The sequence below is a fragment of the Lactuca serriola genome, chromosome 4 (assembly GCF_051521515.1).
Source record: "Lactuca serriola cultivar US96UC23 chromosome 4, Lser_US96UC23_V15, whole genome shotgun sequence".
NCBI classification, from domain to species: Eukaryota; Viridiplantae; Streptophyta; class Magnoliopsida; order Asterales; family Asteraceae; genus Lactuca; species Lactuca serriola.
This window is the reverse complement of record NC_136411.1, coordinates 200,196,342-200,201,747: the sequence shown is the minus strand read 5'-3', so window position 1 is coordinate 200,201,747 and position 5,406 is coordinate 200,196,342.

Below are 5,406 nucleotides of genomic sequence, written 5' to 3'. Positions count from 1 at the left end.
TGAGAGATTGTGCCAGTTCCTTGGCGCTATCGAAGGTAATAGGCCTGGAAGCGATCACACTTGACTGGATCTGGGGCGACAGTCCCCAGATATATCTCTCTATCTTTTTGCTCTCAAGAGCAACCATATCAGGACATAAGTTTTCCAGATCACAGAACCTATTTGTGTAGGTCGTGATGTCGGATCCAACCATTTGAAGACCCCAGAATTCCTGCTCGAGTTTCTGTACTTCACCTCGAGGACAGTATTCTTTCATCAGCATGTCTTTCAACTTTTCCCAGCTGATGGAATACGCCACCACCAAGGTCAGATAGTTAACATGGTTGTTCCACCATGGTAATGCTCTGTCAGAGAAGGTACAAGCTGCAAACTTGACCTTGTTGCCCTCATGGCAAGCACAGATTTCAAAGACGGACTCCATCTTTTCAATCCATTGTCTCAACACCATAACACCCCCAGTTCCATTGAAGCTACGGGGTTTGGCGCTTGTGAAGTCCTTGTAGGTGCATTCCCGAGGGTGTCCATGGCTTTCGCCGTGGTTCGAGGGAGGTGCACCTGTTCCTGATCCACTAGGGGCAGGAGCGTTGATTGCTGACACAGCAGCTGCAACTGCCGCTGTGAAAGCTGCATGGAACATGTTGGCATCGAAAGGGTTAGGTGGTTGAAGAGGTTCAGGTGGTGGTGGAGGTGGTGGTATCGGTGCTTCGTTGTTTGGGTTACGCCTTGTATTTCTGCGTGGCGGCATCTTTAACTATACGTTTAAAAGATGACGACATGGATAAGAATAAATGATTAATGACTGTGTCTCATGGACTATCTCCCCATAGCCCAACAACAGAAGGAATAGTACGACTAAATGAAGACAACAGTATTTGGATAATAATTTCCATATGATTAGATATCTGCCAATAATACTGGAATTACAGATGTAACAAGTTCGAGAAAAATGGCCTAGAAGTAGGCTTTACATCAACCAAGATGGAAAATTTTGATAGAATTAAGACTAGATCAAGACCTGACAGGTCTAAGATTTATACAGATAGGAAATTAGACCAAAGTTTTACATAAACTAGGTTATATCCAAAAGATGAGTCGACGAGGTTCTATCGGTGACGAGAACTGCTAGCATGAGTTCTCGATCCCGACAGTAGACGTTCCATGTCCCTCATACGCCTGTCAGCTCTCACTTGCTGAGCTTGAAGTTCCCTAACTTCAGCTTGAGTTTCGGCAAGTTCCCTCTGCAGATTTGCATTGCGGACCAGAGTCCTTTCATGAGAAGACTCTAGTTGGCGAATGTGGACAGTGTTAACGCCAGAGTTGGCTTCAATCTACACGACCCGGTCAATAGTTGCTTGACCCAGTATCGTGTTTCTGGAAATTCTACGAACCATGATAGGTAGGACCCTGTCAGCAGAACCTCCTTCGGTGAGGTTGTAGAAACTTCGGTCTCCATTGTAGGGAATGGGCTGACCTTGTTCCTGGCTCCATCTAGCCAAGTTCGTGGCCCACAGAGGCGTGGGTCCTTGAAACGCGGGACGGGGGTTCAGGTTTGGGTTTTGAGCAGCTGGGGGTAGGTTTTTGACTTCAGGCTCTGAGTCAGAACTATCGGAAAAACCCTCAGCATGGTGATCATCCAAAGGGATTGGGTGATCATCTTCTGGTTTTGCCTCTAGCCAACCAGCATTGCCTTGGTTTGGGAAGTACGGATCGCCATGGTGAAATCCAACCATTTTAATCTACGCGAGAAAAGGGATATAAGAAATAGCTAAAATAGACGAACTAACTAAGATAATTATAGTAAGACCAAATACCCCTATGGTATTTCTTTATGGTTGTGTTGGTAAGTTTTTAGACTTGTTGCCATATCACAACCATTCTTGGGCATATGCTAATCACTCCTCGGACCAGCATAGTTGATCAGGCTATACCATTCCCAAGACTGACCATATATCCCCAGGCTTACTTGTGATATTCAACAATCGTAATACTTTTGTTCTTGTCGTTGTGACACTGATTTTAGTATGAATGCAGGCACGTATACTTACTTAAATATTTTATTATTTAAAATTATAACTCTGAGATAGAGTGTTTTAATCCCCATGTATTTATAGTTAGTATATCTTTTATGGGTTGATATACTATATTCACTATAAACAATGCTCTGATCCCAATCTGTCACACCCCAAAACCACGAACGGCGGAAACGTTCAGGGGTGGAGGACGTCATGTACAGTATCACAACAATGTAATATAATAAACAAGCAACAACATCATCCATTGCATTATAAGTAGAGCTTTAATACATATGTGTTCTTTCATTGTAATAAGACACCAAAAATATACAATCAAAATAAAAGACGAGACTTGTCTGCTCCGTCTTCTCAAAACCTGGCCATCGTACCTGTCTACTGTTGACCTGAGAATATAAGTTATTTTGAAAGAGAGTATCAGCTTTAAAGCTGGTGAATTCATAAGTAATTAAGTGTCATTGTCTTGCTTATGAAAATCTATTATGAAGGCCATGTAAACCTTTAAATGAAAATGTTTATGTAAGTATGAAGAACCCTAGAAAATCCCTTATTTTCTATAAGTATGAAATGTAGTCTTTTACCAAGACCCGAATGTTTTGTTATGACAATGTAGTCTTCTACCAAGACCCGAATGTTTTGTTATGACAATGTAGACTTCTACCAAGACCCGCATGTTTTGTTATGACAATGTAGTCTTCTACCAAGACCTGAATGTTTTGTTATGACTATGTAGTCTTCTACCAAGACCTGAATGTTTTTTCATGACTATGTAGTCTTCTACCAAGACCCGAATGTTTTGTTATGACTATGTAGTCTTCTACCAAGACCCGAATGTTTTGTAAGTAATATGATAGCTTTTCCCTTCTATTGACTAGTACTAGAGTACTTAGTCTAACTCCTCGTTTATGTGAAAGTATCACAAAATAAAGTAAACAGGAAAAATATAATCATGTAAGTGTTATTATCTTGGGTTACCAGGACAAACACGACATCGCCGAAGCGAAAGATAGACCCTATGAACATCCGAAGAGTGTCCCCTCATCCTCTGTAGCGGCAGCAGGGTGGAGGGAGGGTTAGTCCCGATATCGATCTCCTAATACAGATCGTTAACCTAATGATCCTCCTAAGATTCACATCTCATCCACTGTTGCAACAGTTGGACGGAGGGATGGTTAGTCCCGTCACTGACTACTAAGTAAGTAACAACCTTAAACATCCGTAGACATTTATCGACCACTGGTGCTAATCAGTGGGGTTCAGAATGATAAGTCCCGCCGAGATATCCCATTGAATCGGGATAGGAAAGATAATTTACACAGAAAGTACTAATAAATCATCCTCGTAGTTCTAAGTACAAGTATCCAGGTAAGTAAATACATGATAATGCACCTATGTAAAAGTGTTCCTGTATGGTATCCATGTAAGTGTGTTCATGTAACAGGTAAGTATATGTAAACATATTCATGTATCATGTAATCCTAAGTAAGTGTACTCATGTATCATGTAAGGTATTTGTATAGACTCATGAATGAACTGACTCTTGTGTGATTCCTTGTAGTAGTAATAATGTTTGATATCTTCTGACTATCCCTATGATAGTTAACTGAAAGGTAATTGGTTGTTTACGTAGGTTTATGCACTCTTGCTACCCAAGAGTATTGGTAACTAAATGAAGGGTGAAAACTATAATCTCTAACATATATATGAACATATGCGCATAAGTATAGTTTGATTCAAGAAGGTAAAATAATGGTTTTGCAAGATATCTAGGAGTTTTGAACAATAATTAAGAATGACTTGATGTCATTTTAATAAACATTTCAAAACTAATACTTTTGTTATCAAGGTATTTTAAGATAGAAAACCACTTCATGTGTCACCTTTTGAAATATGTGAAATCTATTGAGTGAAAACACAGTTATAAAATACATAAGATTGATTTAATAGCATACTGTTTTCTACTTGTATCCCCCCATTAAAACGTTTAAAATCTTTTAAAACATTGATTAAGGGGTATGAACTCACCTGTAGTTGGTAGTTTAGATGAACTGGACGGTGTAGGATTGTTAGGTGTCAAGTGAGGACTTGTACACACACTACGATCCTAATGAACATATAATCACACATATATGCACTCAATTAGTCTCAAATTACTAATTGATAATGTTAAGACATCCTAGACATAATAAACACTTTATATAAGTGTTTTAAGCCCTAAGGATTGCATCTAAGTTATTGTGGGACAAGGCACTTGTGTTTAGGGTTCCAAAGGACCCCATATATGAGTTTACTCCTCATATACCATCACACATGGAGTTTACGGTTGTAAACTCTTGAATTTACGGCCGTAAAATCCCAACCATGGGTGTATTGTGTGTTTTGAAGTTCCAAATGATTCCTAGAATTATTTCAACTTGGTAGTTAAATTCTTGGAAGGGTTTAAGGCATAGAAACACTCCATTTAGGAGTTTACGGCTCTAAGGCCATTTCCCTTAGAGTTTGCGGCCGTGAACTCTTATGGATGGTTGTTTTTTATGCTTTCAAGTCTCTTGCACAAGTGGTATAGGTTCTATACTTTTATTACAAGCATATGAAGGCCTTAGGCACAATTTGGTGCCTTTGTTTGATGTTCACGGCCCAAGAACCTTATTGGGGCCGTGAACTCATTTGAAGGGGTGTTTTTGATGTGTTTTTGTCCTTCAATTAAGTGGGAACAATTCCATGTAAATGTCTAGGGCTTTAGGTGCCTTAAAAGCACCATTTGATCCCTTTTATTGGAGTTCACGGTCCAAGATCCTCTTGGGCCGTGAACTCCCATGTGTTTGTGTTTCTTGGTTGTTTTCTTGTCCCTAATACACATACAAATGAGTCTAAGGCAGTAGCATAACACAAGGGTCGGTCTAGGCTTTGTTTCGGGAGTTTACCGCCCAAAAACACCTTGGGGAGTAAACTCCTAAATCTAGTGATTTAGCCTTCTAAATCATGTTATAAACACATATTAAGCTTTCTAACACTACTAGAAAGAGGTACTCACGATTTGGGATAAAAACCCGAAGATCCGTGAGAGAGAAAATGGCTTTTCTCTAGTTGGAAATGCGAATAATGAATGAATTTGGTTCAGAATTCTATTTATAGTTCTGAGATATTTTTGGCAGAAAATATTTTTATTCCTGAAATGATCTCTAGTATAATAGAGTGTTGGAATAACAGTGTTGCACAAAACCCTAGTGCACCCACTCTCCTGATATTTCCTGAAGTGTAAACCCTGAATTACTCAAACTTACACGAAAAAAATCTGAAAATTAATTGTGACTGCTATAACTTCTATTGAAGTGATATAGTTTGTACAGAATGGAAATTTCTGGTTGTCACATGG